Below are 20,000 nucleotides of genomic sequence, written 5' to 3'. Positions count from 1 at the left end.
ACTTCTGGGGAAGTAGAAAACACATGAATCTTACTGTTCAATCACCCACTTCCCACACGCAACAATAGCTCATGGGTACCACAGATAACTTTGCCAAAGTTCTCTGCCAAAGTTGAGCACGTGAAGCTTGCAGCTCCCACTACATCGCTCTGACCAAGAAGGGTAAAAGAATAGCAAAGAAACAGCACTAACAAAGTTTAGACCCATAAATTTTGAAGGTCTAGCTACCATATTATTACCCACAAGGGTAAAGGAACAGTACCACTGCTGGATAATTGGAAAGTCCCTGTGTGTCAACCTCTGTGCTTCGTGGCAAGGTAGACTAGCAAACATGCCCAACCTTTACTCACATTCGAGAAAACACTCCCAATAAGATTGCTTGCTCCAAAATCGAAGAGGCACCGTCCTCCGAATCTCGAGAGCCAGACTCCCAACATGACTACTTTCTTAAAAATCGAAGAGAGGGTAAAGGAACAGTACCATTGCTGGATAATTGGAAAGTCCTTGTGTGTCAACCTCTGTGCTTCGTGGCAAGGTAGACTAGCAAACATGCCCAACCTTTACTCACATTCGAGAAAACACTCCCAACAAGATTGCTTACTCCAAAATCGAAGAGGCACCGCCCTCCGAATCTCGAGAGCCAGACTCCCAACATGATTACTTTCTCAAAAATCGAAGAGACACTGCTCCCCGAATCTCGAGAGCCAGACCCCCAGCATGATTGCTTTCTCAAAAATCGATGAGGCATCGTTCTCCGAATCAATCGAAGAGGCGCTCGCTTTCTCAAAAGCTGGGCTGCTCAGAGACCACGAGGGCCGATCTCAGAAATCGAAGAGGCACCTACTTTTCTAGCCTTGTCAGCACCTGTCACACGCACACTCAGCTTTGCAGAAATTATGGGCATTCTGTCAAAGACTTCTGGTGAAGTAGAAAGCACATGAATCTTACTGTTCAATCACCCACTTCCCACACGCAACAATAGCTCATGGGTACCACAAATAACTTTGCCAAAGTTCTCTGCCAAAGTTGAGCACGTGAAGCTTGCAGCTCCCACTACATCGCTCTGACCAAGAAAGGTAAAAGAATAGCAAAGAAACAGCACTAACAAAAGTTTAGACACATAAATTTTGAAGGTCTAGCTACCATATTATTACCCACAACTGTAAAGGAACAGTACCACTGCTGGATAATTGGAAAGTCCCTGTGTGTCAACCTCTGTGCTTCGTGGCAAGGTAGACTAGCAAACATGCCCAACCTTTACTCACATTCGAGAAAACACTCCCAATAAGATTGCTTGCTCCAAAATCGAAGAGGCACCGTCCTCCGAATCTCGAGAGCCAGACTCCCAACATGACTACTTTCTCAAAATCGAAGAGAGGGTAAAGGAACAGTACCATTGCTGGATAATTGGAAAGTCCCTGTGTGTCAACCTTTGTGCTTCGTGGCAAGGTAGACTAGCAAACATGCCTAACCTTTACTCACATTCGAGACAACACTCCCAACAAGATTGCTTGCTCCAAAATCGAAGAGGCACCGCCCTCCGAATCTCGAGAGCCAGACTCCCAACATGATTACTTCCTCAAAAATCGAAGAGACACTGCTCTCCGAATCTCGAGAGTCATACCCCCAGCATGATTGCTTTCTCAAAAATCGAAGAGGCATCGTTCTCCGAATCTCGAGAGCCAGATACCACAGACCACTTTTTCAAAGTGCTCTGACAGAGTTAAAACATGTGAAACTGGCAGCTCCCACTACTGTGCTATGACCAAGCAGGGTAAAGGAATAGCATTACTACTTGTTGTTAGGGAGACTCCTATATATGTCGACCTCCATCCCCAACGGACAGGCAGACCTGCAAAAATGCTCAACCCTTCATCATATCTGAGAGGGCACTCCCAACGAAGCCTTTCGAAATATTCAGCTTTCTTTCCCCCCGATAATACCTCTGCAAACAAGCTATACTAGAGCAAGAATATCTCATATCATCAGGGTTAAAAGCAAGAGTATCCCATATCATGCTTTTTCCCTGTCTTTTCTTTTGGCCTTGTTTTTACCTGCAAGACAAGGAGAAAGAGAGCAATCAGTCAGCACTTGGAATCAAGCTTCCAGCCAGGAACTGACTGCCTGGAACCCCTTACCTGATTACTTACCTGGGATTGCTCTCGAGTACTCATCTTCAACATCTTATGTTTCCAGGGAAGATTCCGCATCTGCTTGAGGAACAGATAGGGCAAGTGCGAAGGATACAAGGAAGCATGTGGAGACAAGCGTAACAGCACACGTGCCGATACATTCATTACTCTGTCAAAAGCAAAAGTATCCCATATCAGCAGGGTGGAACGTACTCTAGATTTGATGGACTTGTTTTGACCCTCAAATTCTTCAGTCGGCCTTATACTCTGGAGGAAACCAGAAAACCCTCCAGCTCAGTTCAAGAATAAGCCTGTGGAAAGTTACTTCTTCAAAAGCAAAAGTATCTCATATCATCTCTTCTCATTTTTCTTCTCTTTATCCTTCATGCTGCTGCAAGATGGGGAGAAGGTGAACAATCAGTCGGAGCTCTGATTGCTTACCTTGTCTGTCACCTCTTTCAGCAGACCCCCTAGCTCGGCGACTTGGGGGACTCCTACTACATGGTTTGTATCGCGCTTGACCAAGCCTGAAACTACAAGTAAGCTTCAAGTGAAATTGATACATTACCTTGTGCATCTCCACCAGTTAAAGATACCACCCCTGGATGGAGGAAGAGTACTTCCAGAGAAGATGCCACATCTACCTATGAGACAGATAAGGCAAGTCAAGACGACACCACACTCCGATACTTAGAAGTTTCGTGACTACGAGATCATTCTCCCACAATATTTCCTAATGTCATTTGTACTAAATCATTCACTTGTACTCACTAAATGAGAGCTTGAACCTATGTACTTGTGTAAACCCTTCACAATTAATGAGAACTCTTCTATTCCGTGGACGTAGCCAATCTGGGTGAACCACGTACATCTTGTGTTTGCTTTCCTATCTCTATCCATTTATATACTTATCCACACTAATGACCGGAGCAATCTAGCGAAGATCACAAAAAGCAATCGTTTTCGCTACCTAGGATCTATCTTGCAAGAGAACGGAGAATTAGATGGAGATCTCAACCATAGAATACGAGCTGGATGGAAAGAGTGCATCCGGCGTGTTGTGTGACCGTCGTAGGCCACCGAAGCTCAAGGGAAAATTTTATAGGACGGCAATAAGGCTAGCGATGTTGTATGGCACAGAATGTTGGGTGGTGAAGCATCAACACGTACACAAAATGGGTGTAGCGGAGATGAGGATGCTTCGTGGGATGTGTGGGCACACGAGAAAGGATAAGATTGGGAATGAGGATATCCGAGGTAAAGTAGGAGTAGCCGAAATTGTAGGAAATATGAGAGAAAATCGGCTCCGGTGATTTTGAACATGTGCAAAGAAGGCCGACTGACGCTCCGGTTCGAAGATGTGACTACGGGACAGAGGTTCAGGGCCGAAGGGGTAGAGGAAGACCTAGGACAACTTTGGAAGAGACTCTAAGAAAAGACTTAGAGTACTTGGATCTAACGGAGGACATGACACAAAACCGAGCGCAATGGCGTTCTAGGATTCATATAGCCGACCCCACTTAGTGGGAAAAGGCTTTGTTGTTGTTGTTGTTGTGTTAAAGGAGAAGGAAAGTGCGAGTTTAGGGGCATGAAAGAGGAATCATTGCACTCCGATCGCGACGAAATGACATTCTTTTTTATGCAACCGCTCTAACTTTATATCTTCTTTACATAACAGTTTTTCTACGATCTTTTCACTACTCTTGATTAACAAGTGATTTCAAATTTCGGGGACGAAATTTTTTTAAGGTGAGTAGTAACAACCCATACCTACCTTTACAATTTTATAAATTTTAAAATAGTGATTTTACGAAAAATGCCCCTAGAGGCAAAGATTTTGACTTTCGTTGACCATCGGTTAGAGAGACGTAAGACTTATTCTTTTAGCGTATCCTCGTAGTACTCGTCACTACGAGCGCATAGGCGAAAGCCGTTCGCGAATCCGGATTATAACGGTATAGTTACGGACGTTTGAAATTGATTATTTAAAGTTTAGTTATAAATAAATTGAACTCCCATCTTGTGGGAAAGAAACCAATCAGATTTAGGCAAGAGAATAAGGAACCAATCAGTTAAAGAAAGGGAGGACCAATCAGCAATGGAGGGGTGAGAGATGGCCAATAGGGGGAAGAGAGAGAAGCTCCCAGCCTTCCCTTTCCCGTCTACCCATCCTCGTGACCTCCCATTTTTCGTCGTCGATTCCAGCTAACTCCGGTGGAATTTTTCGACAGCACCACCACCCTCTTGAAGCTCTCACTTCCCTCTACAAAATCCAACCAAGAACCACCTTGATTAACCTCTGTACGTGGGTGGGCAAGGCCACAAAACTCTATGAAAACCAATGGTGCTCCGGCCACCCTTTTCATTTTTTCGATGAATCGGCAAAGCGATGGCCAACACCACCACTTGGGTTTTGTAGCCCATCATCTCAAGAGTAAATCCCGACCAACCTTGACCTTAGTGGACCACTTTACGCACCTGCCAGCATTATCGACGAAATTGACCATTTTCCGTCCATTTTTGGACTTCTTGGAAGGTATAAAAATTGTTCCGCCTATTGAGCTTTATCTTCCTGTCAATTTTGGTAGAATTTGGAGTTAGTCGAAAATGTGGGTTTTCGGTCGTTGGAAACCATCGCGTGGTGGCGATGCGTGGGTTGAAACCTGACCTGCCCATCGTAGTTTAATTTGGATGCCCTAATTCCATATTAGACATCCGATTGACGAAATTCTGTTATTTGATTATATTTCCGTTAAGGGTCGCCACATGGTTATTTTAGCAATCGACGATCCGATCGTTGGATCGTAACTAAACTTTAATACGTTATAGTACATAATATTTGAGGGCCATAGGAACTTACATATCAGGAATCCGATGTACGGATCTTCCCAAATTGGATTTGTCATTTCATAAAATAAAGTGTTGACCTCCACTTGAATTTGCAATTGGGGGAGATCCAACCGTTGGATCATTCCGAAACTTTAGGATGTTGTTCTAGAGGCTTATTGAAACTCTTAGGGTGTTACGGATTAGAAATTCGAGTTGTGAATCTTCCAGATCAAGTTACGTAGGGTTATGGACCTTACCGTCGACCTTTGACTTTTGGTCAATGGGTTTCAAATCATTTTAGAATGTCATTAGGGATGTGTTTTATGTAAGTTACATATTCTATCGATAAGAATTCTGATACATAATTTGATAATTGTTCTAGGCGCCTATCATTCGTGATGTCTTGATGTTCGTGCTAAGGAGTTGTTGCGCGGACCTCAGTTGAGTGGGTCTTTTCCTTTTTATAGTGTGTATATATATAGACACACACACACATATATGATTCATAGTTTCCACAAATGCTTTTGAATTGATTTATGCACTTCATGCCATGATTAAATTATGTTATGAGAAATGTTGCACTATTATGAAATACCAAGATGATCCTACGAGATGCGCATCTAAGTTCAAGTAAGTTTATTATGCTGATTGGAATTATTGCATCATTATGGCATGCATGTATTCATGTAGTGCTCATCAAGGCAATACCTCAGGTGAGTGCTCAGCCGAGGCTAGGCTAGCCTTCACGTGCATGTTCACCTCCCAACACCGCATGCTCGCCTTGGATCCAAGTAAGTGTTAGCCTGTTGTACAGATTGTAATAGGCAATTCCGACTCATAGGTGTCTGCGCAGAGCGCAAGCTTCACATGATCGTAGCACTAGAGCATTTATTATTACACCTAGCATGTCATACATGTCAAATTAGGTGACTCTGACTCGTGTGTTAGCATAGACTGATGAGCAATAAGTGCAGTATTACAACTCACATTAGGTAACTCCAACTTGCATGCTAGTATATATTGTTGAGCTTATGATTATATTCATATTGCCATTGAGATATTTTGTTGTGGCATATTTCTGGATTACTGTTGACATGCATTTGATTTCATAGTAATATGTGGTATGATTTTTTGGAAACTATACTTGTTTTACGATGATGGGTTACAATGTTTTCAGGAAGGTTTTTAGAAAACTTTATTTTCAGGCCCACTCACCCTTGTTTTTCGCCCCTCCAGGTTTTAGCAACTGAACTATCTTATCGACGAGGATTTTTGGCAAATCTCAGTATAGGTGGCTACCTTTGAAGGCATAATAATTATTCTATCTTACTGTATTTTACTTGTGCTCTGACATCACGTGTGAAATGGGTTCATTCCTGCTCACAGCGCACTCTTGTATTTAGGCACTTTTAGTTTTAAATTTATTCACATTTTTCACATCACGACACTTTATGACTTCGTCACCTTCCAGGTGTTGGCCAGCACAACTCGATTCGGAGTCCTAGTGGACATTATGGGTCGGGGTGTGTCAATCTGAACCATCCATTTTTTCAAATTGTACCTCATACATCATTCTTACAAAGTATTAGCCAAATTGAAAATATTTGATGCATCTAATTGAGTTCAAAGAAATCCATGAAAAATATGTTCTAAAAAACATTGAAATTTCACTGTGACAATTAAATAATCAAATAGTTTCGAAAATAGGGGTGGTCGGCTAGGTGGAATAGGAGAGAGGGGAGAGAGAATAGAAGTGGATGGAGGAGAAAGAAGAGAGAGAGAGAGAGAGAGAGAGAGAGAGAGAGAGAGAGAGAGAGAGAGAGAGAGAGAGAGAGAGAGAGAGAGAGAGAGAGAGAAAGAGAGAGAGATAAGAAGAAGCTAGGCAGGGTAGATGAGAAGAGATGGGATAGAGAAAGGTGGACGGGAGGAATTAGGAAAAGAAAGAGAGAGTGGGAGCAGGTGGAAAAGGGAGGAAGGAAAGAGAAAATAATGGTAGTTAGACCTGACAATTTCTTACATGACACTTAAACGACACAAACATAGTGGGCTTCGAGTCAACATGATGACTAATCGGGTCGTTATCAGGTGACACGATAATGACCCGTTATTAACAGGTCCTTAATAGGTTTGCACGAAGGTGATATGCGGATAACCCGTTTCGACAAGTTAAAAAAAAGTTATTTTGATGATTTTAAATTTTTTAAAGTGCTAAGAAAATTTATATATGTATATATTGTATATTAAATATGTATAATTGTAATATTATTCTATACAGATTTAAAAAATTTAAGTTTTATTTATTTATTTATTTTTATGGTATACTATAGGCAAATTTGGGTCTGGTCATGTTACTTTATAATATTAAAAGGTCAATTTTGGGTCGGGTCATATTACCTGATAATATTAACGGATCAATTTCGGGTCAGATCATATTACCCGTTTACTTTAACAAGTGTTACACTGCACGACCTGTTAAGATATCAAGTATGTCACGAAAACAACAATAACACGGAAAACAAGACACCAATGCCAGATCTATTGGTAGTTGTGCTAATTTTTTTGGGTTGTTCAATTTTGAGTTTTATCCTAACTATTAAATAAAGTTATTAGGTTACCTTCAATTAAAATTAAAAAATTTGAAATTATTTTCATTAGTTTCTTTTTATTAAATGCCGGGTTACCGACATTTTTGCAGTCTGCAAGTTTATTCTGCATGGGGTTCTGAAGCTAGTAGGGATGAGACCCCAGACAGTGGAAATCGAGCCGGGAATTATCATGTAATTCTGGGTACCCAAAAAAAATTACTGAAAACCAGAAATCCAAGCCAGCCGTGTTATTCATCCATGGGTTTGCATTGGATGGCATCACAACATGGCAATTTCAAGTGCTATCTCTTGCTAAAGACTACACGGTTTATGTTCCGGACCTTCTCTTCTTTGGAGGCTCCACCACGGATAAACTGGATAGGTCACCGGAGTAAGACTAACAATTGAAATTCGAAACATATCTAACAATTGAAATTCGAAAATAAAAAAATAAAAAATTAACGAACGAATCTAACATATGGAAATGCAACTTATATAACAAGTAAGACAACAACAACAATATTTGATAACAAGTAAAAATAAATTTGATACACCTTTCAGAGAGATGGAGAGAGACTGAGAGAAATGGGAAGTCTCGGTGAGAGTTAACTTCAATGAATGACAAAAATGGAGGACTCTCGCTTTACTATAGGGGATTGACGGCTTTACCCGACGGAAGTTCGTTGGTTAAATATAAGTGTTTTAAACATGTGTTTAGGCGGTTCAGCTTACCTGACGGAAGTCCGTCGGTTATGTGATGATATTAAAAGCGACCAACTGGAACGTTTGTCAGGAAAAAAACAAAAAAAAAAAAAAGTGGGAAAAAGATCGTAGCCAACAGAATATTTCGGCTGTCGTCAGGTAAATTGAAAATTTGTAGGGATGTCTAATTTTCCTGAGAAAAAAATTGGGGGAGTTTTTAAATGTTTACCCGACGAACAATATAATGTTTGCCCGACGATAAGACGTTCCGCCGGGTAAAAAAATTAAACGAAAATATCCAATATTTATATTTAATATAACCGTTAACTGATAATCAATTTTCAAGATCAGAGGTAATGGACATGTTTGTCAACCCTCAAATAGCATAATTTGGAATTAACTGAAAACATGAGTAATATAGCTGTTCGATCATGATGCTAAGTTTGTAAACGTCCAACATTTTCACCCGATCCCTAGTCCATACAAGTGTATTTTTCATGATTTTTGAAGTATACTGACCTCATATAATGTTCGAACAAGTTTGACAGTTGGATCATCAAAAAAGTGTTTGTGGAGTTTGACTCCCCACAATGCAAGTGATTTAACCAACACCTAGTGTTGGAACCTTATTGGACTCTAAACGTATCTCATTAGGGTTTTGAGTTTAGCTGAAACTAGAATCAGTTAGAGTTAATATTTGAATAACTCTTCTTTCCCTTAAAGTAGGACAATAAGGTTAAACATGTTGGTGAGTGGATATCCCACGTTGGAGTGTAAATGGGCGTGCAGTTTTGCCAAGCAGTTTCTGTGATAGGTGGAAACGATTGTGGTTATATGTCTATAAAATGGTTTAGTCCCTGCTCAAGAGGAACACGTTCTTTTAGTAACTAGCCCTATTCTAGTGAGAACATAAGGTCTCCATTGAGTAGAAGACTCTTCCTCGATCATTCAGTAATGGCTTCATCAGATTTGCGTGCTCTTTCATCCCCTGTATTAGGTTGTAATCTATGCATGTGGCTAGCCATAAATTCCAACAATTGGTATCAGAGCGTCGGCTAGCTCTTCATAGATTCTTTTGATGATTACTGGCAACGTATAAATTAGATTATTGCTTTTGCTTGCTTCTTGAAGTTTTTATCAGGTACAGAATTAAGGCTAATGTGAAAAGGCAAAGAAGAATGAAAGGCATAGGCCTTTTCGTGCCTTAATTTAAGGGAAAAGAAATAAAGGTTGTTGCTTTTGGTTGAATAAGAATAGAGCAAAGCAGAGTGAGAGAGGTGAGAGCATCCGGCTCTCCCAAGAAACGAAAGGGGGCAAGCGTCCACAAGAGAGGAGAGTTGATACACGACAAGAGAAAGAGAGGTCCTGGAAAAAATTGAGGGATTTTGTTGAACCTCAGCCATGGCACAACTTTAAGATCTTAATGGCGTCGTTCTCAGCCATTGTGGCAGAGACGATGACGTTTCCGGTAGACGTAACAAAGACGTGGTTTCCGTTGCACAGTAGTTGGCGTGCCAACGACCGTTTTAGGTCGCCTCAGAGATTGTGCGAGAGCAAGGTCTGCTGGGATTGTATCAGTGCTTGTCGTCAGTGATTCTGACACACCTCTGAAGAGCAACGGTGGGTCCCTCTCTCTCCCCGCCAAAGCTATCTCTGGCATTGTTGCTCAAAATGGAGAGGGATGCTCTGTGAAGGTTGATGCTTATCTAATTATTTATCATTATATTATTCAACTGATAGATCCTGGCATTCCATTGCTATGGCTAATATCATTTGCTTCCTCTGTATTTGTAGATAAAAGGATGTTGATGATAAACGTAAAGGTTAAACATGAACCATTAATATATGTTTTGTTATATTGCTAACATCTTCTGGCTTCTTAAGATTAATTTTGTTAAAGACACCAAATAAAATAATCTTCACCAACGTGGGATTATTAGGAATTTTATTTGACAAAAAATTTAGTTATGGTTTATGGTCGTCATTATTAATGGTTCATGTGTATAAAGTTTTTCAGACACAGGTTGAAAGGCATGGGGATAAAGATAACTCATCTCAGAGGTTATTGAAACTAACGGCTTTTGGAGGAGCAACAACCATGATAAAGTATTCTTGAACAAATATTTATATAATTTTACACCAAAGTGAGAATTATTGGGAAGTTATTTTTACTTAAAATTGTGAGTAACAGTTTATTACATGAGACTAATCTTTCCAAAGAAAGAAATAATGATTGGTTCAAACTGTGACTCAGCGTATAGTATTTCATGATTCCGTAAGGCAACTTTAGTCTCTTATCCAAAGATGTGATTCAAGTTGGAATGTGAAGTTTGTCAAATAGCTATACAAATAAGGATGCATAACACATATTTGACAGTTTATGTTTCTTGCCCAAAGGTGTAACATAAATCTATGTTGTTTGATGTTGCACGCTTTGCATACAGGTAATGTCTTCTTGACTGCACTTAATACATATTGATATCAAAATATGTATTGGCACATAGCCATTGGTGTAGTGCAATTATAGCTTAGTAAGTTTTTGTTGTCTTATTTTAATATGTCTACCGGTGATTGTATACATATATTCTGAATCTCAGTCTAGCAGTGATGTGGTAAAGCAATATAATTTTATTATCACTACAAGAAAAATGGGCTAAGAACACAATTGATTTGTGCCCTTCTCATTTTCATTGAGCACAAATATATATTTGTGCTTTCTAAATTCCATTGAGCACCAAAATACCTCAAATGTGCCCTCTAACATAAAAGCACATTAGTTTGTGTCGGGTATTTGTGCCTACTAAAATTTGAACACAAAACTTTGTGTCTAGCTTGCATGTCAGAGATGGAATTTTTTTTTATTAATTTACATAGACACAATAAAAGCTTTTGTGCCCTCTATTTTAATATATTTAAATAAAAAATTATGCTTTTGTGTCCTTTACATTTACTTTTTCCTATTCACAACTATTTTTTCCTATTCACAATTTGTGAAATTATCTAGTTGCAATGAACTTGAATTATCAGTGGTGATAAATATTTTATTTAAATAATCCTTATCGTAATGAACACGTGGTCACAAACGGATGTGAATTCGGAGTTAGAACGAGTAAGTTACGAATTTTTAAAGTTAGAAGGCAAGTAATTTTGGGAGGGAGCATTCTAGAAGCCAAAGGCTTCTCCCATTGTACTTTCTCGGCAAGTAGATGCAGCAGGGACCCATCTTCACCCTTCCCACCTAGTTATATGTGTGTGTGTGTATATATATAAATATATATTGAGTATTAAATTATTATTTTATTAATTTTATGATCGATTTTTGTGCTCTTTCATTGTTTTCTATCTTGGCAAGTAGATGCAGTAGGGACCCACCCACGTGGGTCTTCACCCTTCCCACTGGTTATGTATATATAATTATTTGTTGAGTATTAATCCAACAGTCTTCCATCTCCCTCTTGGTTATGTATATAATTATTTTATTAATTTTCTGATGGGTTTTTGTGTCCCGTGGGACCCACCCACATGGGTGTTCACCCTTCCCTGTGCTTCTACTCCTCTCTGCACTCCATCACTCTTTCATCTCCCTCTTTCACGCAATCCTCTCTCTTACTAACTTTCTCTTTCTACTTCTTCACACTTTTCTATCATCTCCCTCGTCATCTCTGTGCTCATTGCACAAAAAACCGTAGCATCCATCTCTATCTAACTAGCCACTCTGACGAACCTTGTCACCACCCAAACACTACACTGCCACCCTCCCTCTCTCACAATGTTTTTGTCTCTCCCTCTGGGCTTCTTCCTTGACACAGAGAAGCACATAAGCAACGATAGTGACAGAGCTGGCGATCTCTTGCGAGGCAACCACCAGCGTCACCTTCCTCTCCTCATTGTAGACTCCCCTTTACCTTTTGCTATCTGGAAATCAAAACCGATGTGATGAGATGACAAGCACCTTCGCGGCTTGACTCCCCGGCGAGATTTTCCGTCAAATCCAATATGGGTGAGTCTTGAAAACACCTTAGTTAGGTTCTTTAAGTTGTTTAGAGACGTTTTCATGCACTGCATGCCTGATTTGGTTAAGTTTGGATGCAGATTCAAATCAGGGGACAAATTCCCCTGATTTCCAGCGAGGGCTATGATTTTAGGCTATCATCAGCCACCCAATGGCCTTGAAGAAGGTAAATTTCGAAGACTTACCTTTGTAGCTTTGTTTTAGCTTTTGAATTGTTGAAAATGGTACGGACTCTGAAACTCCTAACGTGTCTACAGGTCGCACTGTCGCTGCGTGTGGTACTGTTGTGGATGGCGCGTGGAGCACAGGCGCCTCCACCAGAAGGATGACTGCATGAAATGATGAATATACGTTTTCAAATGTTTGTTTCAGATTGTAGGGTATTTCGAATTTGTTATTTTTAATTTAATTGATAGGGCACAATTACAAAAATTGTGCTAACATGAATCTGAAATGTCATCTGACACAGCTGTCAAAACAAGGCATAGAAAAAACCTTATTTGTGCTTAACGCTTTGAGCACACATGGCCATATCGTGCCCACTAATCAATGGTGACGCCTATAGAGGGCACAAACACAAAGATAGTAGCTGCACTGTTGCTATTGGTCTATGAGCACAATTGTTGGTGCTTTTTGGCCTCAAAGGACACAGATAATTTATTGTGCGCAGTGCTTATTTTTGTTGTAGTGTGTGCATATGAAATATGAGCTTGATTTAATTGGTAAGCAAGTGTGCAAACACATCAAGCTGATTGTTAGGCTTCATAACATACAACTAAATCATTTTTGCATTCACTTGAATTTGAAAACGAAGTTAGAATGCTATGATGAAATGTATCATGATGAATGTAGGTAATTTTGATAAAATCTTATACTTAGGAAATCTGTATGAATCTTAACAACCACAGCCAGCAAAAACCCGGATATAAACCACTATATCGCACATGATATTTTATTCTTTGTACTTGATAATATATGATGTGATCATTTTCAAGCATGCTGAAAATTGAAATTAATTGAATATCAAAGTGAGTCTTATCTCTACCATTTGTTTAATTGTAACACTCTTTTTTTTTTTTTGCTTGCTGAGTTGGTTCTTATTATAGTTTTTACTTAAACAATTATTTGTGAGGTTACTGCACACTATTTCAGCTGCCTTGTGCTTTTCATAACATTCTGGAAATAGAATTTGTTTTGAAGTGTGTTTAGGTGTGATGGTTATTTATCTAGTCTATAGTCTATGCTATGCTACTTGCTTGGCCTTTGCAGCATGAGAAGTGCTGGCTTTGAAGCATCAGAAAGCATGTATGATCAAATGCCTAATTTGGTGAACTTGGAATACAAAATAATGAAACATATCATTGCTTTCTGCACCTAAATAACGTATACCTGCCATTCACTCTATGTGCTTTTTTTATTATTTAATTTCAGGTTGAATTTGATCGAAGTTATCACATACACTTGCATCAACTAAGCAAAGTGCAATGGTTTTAGTTGATATTAGGACCGGTGATGTCAAAGCTCATTGATCAAACTTGCATCTTAATTATAACAAAGGGATGATCTCTTGCCCAAAGGTGTAGATCATTATTTTTTGGTTCAATTAAGATGCACAGTATGGAGTCTATTTCACAATAGTTTGTGAAAGCTTCATCTTGCCCAAAGGTGTTGAAAGTTTTTCATGAAGGTAACTCATGTAATGTATGACCCAAGAATAAAGTTAGGTGTTTTTAGTTACAAATATTTCCACTACGAGCCACATTATAGTTTGTGGTTTTGTGGCATTGCAATTGGTTGCATCATGATATATGTTTTGTCTCTTCATGAGACTTTTCGATGCAAATGTATTGGACCCATGAAGGTTAACCAAAGATTACTTAGGTACACACTGTTTGATTTTTAAGTTTTTAAGTCTTCAATTTTGAATCATGATGTCTGTTTGGACGTTGCCTTGTAATATTAGATGATAAAATTAGACTTTCTAGGGTTTTCCTATGGGCACCAAATTAAAATGATATGAAATTGAATTTGTTATGAATATATATTCTTGACAGATGCACAGAATTTCTAGCAGATTGCATGTCTTGAATAAAGTTTGATGAATGACTCATCTAATGATTTGCAAACGGCTTTATTTTTTATTTATATGCTAAACGCATATGATCTATGTGTACATTGTCAATCTTTTGTCTCTTGTATATGGTTACCTTGGATGGTTGCATGTTGATCTTTTATAATGAGTACGATATTAATAAGACCTAAAATTAATACCTATATCTCTACTGGTTTCATTAGCTCTTACTGTTTGATTACTTTCAGTATGATTTTGTGTTTCAATCTTACTGATTGATTACTTTCGGTATGATTTTGTGTTTCAATCATACATGGTTAAGGAAAGTTAAAAGGAAAAGGAAATTTTATGATAATATTCTTTTGTTCTACAATCAAGTTATGATGTTGTAGATTAATGGGGAGATAATTGTATATTGTTTTGCCTTATATCTTGCATATTAACATATAATGTACGCTTATGTCGTAAGGATTTCTTTTAGCTTGTTTAAAGGATGCGCGCAATAAAGTGATAGGAGCATATTTATGCGACTTAGTTAGCTTGATTTCTTGCATTTTCATAGTTGGTTTGTGTTTATTATAGTGATATAAGCTACTTTTGTGTGTTTGTAGGTCTAATTGGCAAAGTTGGCAAGAAAGTGCATTTTGAAGCATTTTAGAGTAATTTTGGGCTGGATTGGATTGCATGCATGTAGAGCACAAAGCATTGACATTTTTAAAGATCAAGTGAAGCTAGGAACGTGCTAAAGAGATGGAGAAATTAGTTCAAGTCATGGAAGATGAATAATTAGCTGCAAGGGGACCTAAATACCCTTCTAGAAGGCCTATCCTTTCTTCTAAACTTATGCCACACTAACCTTTCTAGAAGCCCTAGAAAGGTGGCGCCTCTCATCTTCTAGAAGGTCAGAAATTAGCCACAACACTCTTTCTAGAAGCCCTAAAAGAGTGCCGCACCCTTTCCTTTCTAGAAGCCCTAAAATCTACTAGAAACCCTAGTTATTTCCCCCCTTGGATTGGGCCAAGCCTTGTGCCGCAAACCCTAAGCCTTTTCCCTTCAGAAATTGTGCAAACCCTAGCCTATAAATATATGTTTCAGCCACAATTTCGGAGCACCACCCCCCATATAATTCTATGTCACAGAAACACATTATGCCGCAATATTGGAGAAGAATAAGCCTTGTCGTGGCTTCCATTGGAGGAGGAGGACCTTGTGCCACAAGCCACCTATAACCATTGGAGTTCTAAGAGTTCTTTCTTCCCTCGTTTCGTTTCCATGTTTATTTTACTTTACTTTTCAATTATTATGAACATGTGGAACTAATTTCGTTTTAGTTGAAGGTGAATTCAAAGCCATGGACATACGTTTAATATGAATTAATTACCTTCAGTTATTGTTTCGTAAAACATGAATGTGATTTATTTATCTGCGTTATTGAGAACCTATTCTTGTGTGTTTATTAAAGATGCATACTTAGTTTGTATGCAGGGATTTGATGCTAAATTATAAGGGAATTGCACCTAATCGTTATGAACTTATAATTAAAAGTAGTGGAGATTGCTAGTCACAATTGTGTTAGGTAAATTCTTGGGAAGAGTATCATGCAGTTCATAGTTACGATTGCCTTGTCAATGCTTATGATTTTCATAGAACTTAATGATCTTTGATATGTATCTCTATCATGTTGTTCATATAGGGAACTTGAGAAGAATAATTTGGTTGTGATGCGTTGTCCATTCAATTCAATGAACTTAGGAAAATCTGAAAGTTAATTAGTGTATTCACAATTAATTTGGGGCATTGTCATTCATGGTTAAAGAAACAATACTGGAAATCGATTTATGTTGCATATGTTTCATATGTGGAGAAGGATCCTCTGGCTAAGTTTTCACCATTCAAATCACCTAATTTACTTTGTTTTGCAATCTGTTTAGTTTAGTTAAATTTCGTCCAAATCAATCCCCCTTTTAATTATGTGTCTTAGATTAGTTAGAAAAGTGTTTAAATCTATCCAATTTAGTGTTTTGAGTCTTACTAGTCTTAAATTCGTCACAAATAGCTTCCTAGAGTCAGTTTTGAGTCTTTTTAAGTTAGTTTTGCTGTTTTGAGTGTTTTGAGTCAGTTTCGAGTCTTTAGAGTCTAGTTGAGTGTTTCTAAGTCTAGTTTGGTATTTTTGAGTCATATTTGTATAAATTTGCAGCCCTAGTTAATCCCCGGTCTAGAACGATCCCTACTTACATCTTTGCTACAATTGTCAACAATAGGGTTTAATTTGTGTGTCAAGTAAATTTCACATCATAAAGAATCCTTGTGGCTAACCAGTTAGAATAATTATCTAATTCTACTGCTTTGAGAAAGTCTTTTAGACATTACATTGTTGATATGCTGAATTAGTGGGAGTGTTGTTCGCACTTTGTTGTTTCTGTTTAAGACTTTCAATTAAATTCATAGTTGCATATCGCAATATTGATGCTTCAGTAGAAGTATTTAGGCAAACTCGTTGAAGTTTGATAAAGGACCAAAGTCTCTGTGTTTAAAGAGCATGTTGCAAGGATGGGAGTGCTGGAATTATTCAATTCAGCAGCTATTTGACAGTAAACTTATAATTTGATTTTGTTTACTTTATAGCTATTTCTGCAAATAAATGTGAGAAAACTTGGTGATTTGGTTCTATGGGTTCGTTTTGACATGAATTGTTAGTAATAAGCAACTGTTTGGTTGTTGGGGTTTCTATACATTTTACTATCCCTTGTAGCATTGTTTGCATAAACTTCAGGTGGTTTTAACTATTTCAGCGTGAAAGATAGCTGAAGATGCTTTGTTAAAACTAAGCAACGATAAGCTAATGGTTTATCCAGTGGGAGTATAAAGTAAAACTCCCTTATGGCCAACATGTTTATGCATCATACGTGAATGGTTTTGTGATATGGTGATTCAGAGTGGTTGTGCTATGATAGTGCATGTCTTTTCTGAAGTTCTATGTCTCGAATCACTCATGGTGGATGTGTGAGGAATTGGTTATTCGCTTATTAACTCACGTGATCACTAAGGAATTGGTTTTGGTGGAAACATGGCTCGAAACAAGGATTATCAGTTTAGGTCCAAGTGGGAGAATGTTGGAACCTTATTGGACTCTAAACTTATCTCATTATGAAAAGTTTAGTTGAAACTGGAATCAATTAGAGTTAATATTTGAATAAATCTTCTTTCCCTTAAAGTAGGACAATAAGGTTAAACATGTTGGTGAGTGGATATCCCACGTTGGAGTGTAAATGGGCGTGCAATTTTGCCAAGCAGTTTCTGTGATAGGTAGAAGCGGTTGTGGTTATACGTGTATAAAATGTTTAGTCTCTGCTCAAGAGGAACACGTTCTTTTAGTAACTAGCCTTATTCTAGTGAGAACATAAGGTCCCCATTGAGTAGAAGACTCTATATCGATCATTTAGTAATGGCTTCATTAGATTTGCATGCTCTTTCGTCCCCTGTATTAGGTTGTAATCTATGCATGTGGCTAACCATAAATTCCAACACCTAGTGTTTTCATCCTTAACACTATTAGGTGTAGTCTGTGATTTTGTTCTAATCCCTATTGTAAGTATTTTTATTTCATGATCGGGCCAGTTCATTGTATTATTCTAGAGGTGGTTAGTGTTTTGGTAGAAAATGGGAAAGTTCGTAGATAAAATAACTGTTGAAAATTACATTTAACTTGTAACCGTTGAATAATTTCATCATGTTACCTCGTGCGAAATATTTTTTTGTGTGATTTTTGACGTATACAATCTCATAGGTTATACGAACAATACTGAATGTTAGATTGTCGTAAATAATTATACAGAGTCCAACAATCGTATATGGAGTTGGATATGTGAAATAAGGCCATGAACTTAAAGACTGAGCCTCCGTCGGGCAAACTTAAAATATGTGCCCGACAAATACTCTAATCCCTAAACCCTAAGTTATGCTCGACAAATACCCTAATGAGTTGCCCGACAAACCATCCATTGTGTAAAATATAGGGTAATGTTACTTAAAGGACGGAGATCCGTCGCATAAGAGCATGTATTTTTTTTAAAAGGATAATTACTTATAGTTTATTAAAGCAATTGTACTTTGATAAACTCTCAATCAGTGTCGATATACTCATATACTTCTTTCGTGTCCCTCTCAATGTCGCTTTCACTGCTTGAGTCATCACTGCTTTCTTTTAATGAAGAATTTTGTTGAGTTGGTGGTGTGCGTCCAAGGTCAATAGATAATTCTATTTCAATTTCGGGGGCACCTTTTAGCTGGAATGGTGGTTGAACAATGTGGTTGCTCCGTAGTTTGGGAAGGTTTGTGGTGAATGAAGAAGAACCCTCATCGTGAACATCTTGGTCGTTGTCGGTATCCTCATCGTCATCTTGAGCAGGCAAGTTCCAAATGTTTCTATGTATTAAGAATTGGACTACTTTCCAACCACCCTTGAACTTTGGATCATCCAAGTAGAATACTAGTTTCACCGTATTCGCAAGGATGTAGGGATCACTTTCAAACCACCAAGTGTTTTTGTTAACAAATAACAAAGACATAGCTTCAATGACACTGTTTGGTTTGTCTGGGTTCGTATCATATCAATGACACTTGAACAACATGACTTTTTTACTATTTATGTATAACAATTTAACCGCACTCAATAGTTTACCGAAAAACAAAAAAAAGACAAACAAACAAACAAACAAAAGATTTTTCATCTTCCCCTGGGACCTAAATATCGTGCAACTATAAAAAAATTTAACTCCATTAACATGACATCCATAGTACGTTTCGGCTCTAACAGGATGACAAGCGAGTTGAAATAATTATTCGTCAAACATAGGCATATCTTGACTGCTTTTAACTATCTCATCTAGTAAAACGCAAGCACGATTTAATACGTAATTTAACCCACAAGACAAACAAGTTCAGTTTTAAGCAAAATGAAAACTTACACGTTCTTCAAACCAATTAGGAAATAATTACCTATGCATTTCAACCCAAGTTGACGGATAACGAGTTACTTCATGTTGTTCAATGAATGGCTCGACTTCATTATAGTTGTTTAATATGGACCAGTGAGCCACCCCACCTCCGAGTCAGATTCAGTTAAAGGCTCAGATGAATGTCTTGAGCCGAACGGGCGTGCAGGTTGCGCAAACACAATTAAATTTTCCATCCGCTCACCCTCGTGAAAATTACATAGTCGCTTGTTATACACAGTTTCAACATTTCGTAGGTACCTCGAACAAAATGTTAGGGATTCTTGTACAATTACTGCCTCAGTAATGGATCTTTCTGGTTATGCCATGTTGCAGACGAACCGCTTGTAACCGCCAAGAAGCCTGAAATATTTAAAAACTCAGTGAAAATTTTCAATTAAGCATTTCATAATTAATATTAACAAATTAAGGTACTGACAAGATTACCTCTCAATTGGATACATCCAACGAGGGACCGGGCCAACAAGCTTTGCCTCATTTGGCAGATATATCATTATGTGAACCATACTCGTGAAAAATGCCGCTGGATATATTTGCTCTAGCCGACATAGGATGCACACAATATCTTCATCCATATCAACTATGTCGGACTTGCACAACATTTTGCACCATAGTTGCTGGAAGAATCGACACAAATATGTTAGCGTCTCAACA

At 38.3% G+C, this 20,000-nt stretch overlaps 1 protein-coding gene and 2 long non-coding RNA genes across 3 annotated transcripts in view; 2 read left to right on the top strand and 1 right to left on the bottom strand.

The window, feature by feature from the left end:
- The window catches only part of LOC126622418 (uncharacterized), a 148,601-nt gene that overhangs the window by 1,148 nt on the left and 127,453 nt on the right, over window positions 1–20,000 (bottom strand). The gene's annotated exons all lie outside the window — the stretch shown is intronic.
- On the top strand, window positions 11,906–12,662 carry LOC126622422 (uncharacterized). Its single transcript, XR_007623445.1, has 3 exons — window positions 11,906–12,248; window positions 12,341–12,426; window positions 12,518–12,662. It is a non-coding gene; the product is annotated as an uncharacterized LOC126622422 (long non-coding RNA).
- On the top strand, window positions 13,353–15,518 carry LOC126622423 (uncharacterized). The gene is made up of 3 exons (XR_007623446.1): window positions 13,353–13,565; window positions 13,692–13,947; window positions 14,943–15,518. It is a non-coding gene; the product is annotated as an uncharacterized LOC126622423 (long non-coding RNA).

Source organism: Malus sylvestris, chromosome 5 (genome assembly GCF_916048215.2).
Source record: "Malus sylvestris chromosome 5, drMalSylv7.2, whole genome shotgun sequence".
Lineage (NCBI taxonomy): Eukaryota > Viridiplantae > Streptophyta > Magnoliopsida > Rosales > Rosaceae > Malus > Malus sylvestris.
The sequence above is the reverse complement of the archived record's forward strand: the minus strand, read 5'-3'. Positions and strand labels throughout refer to the sequence as shown.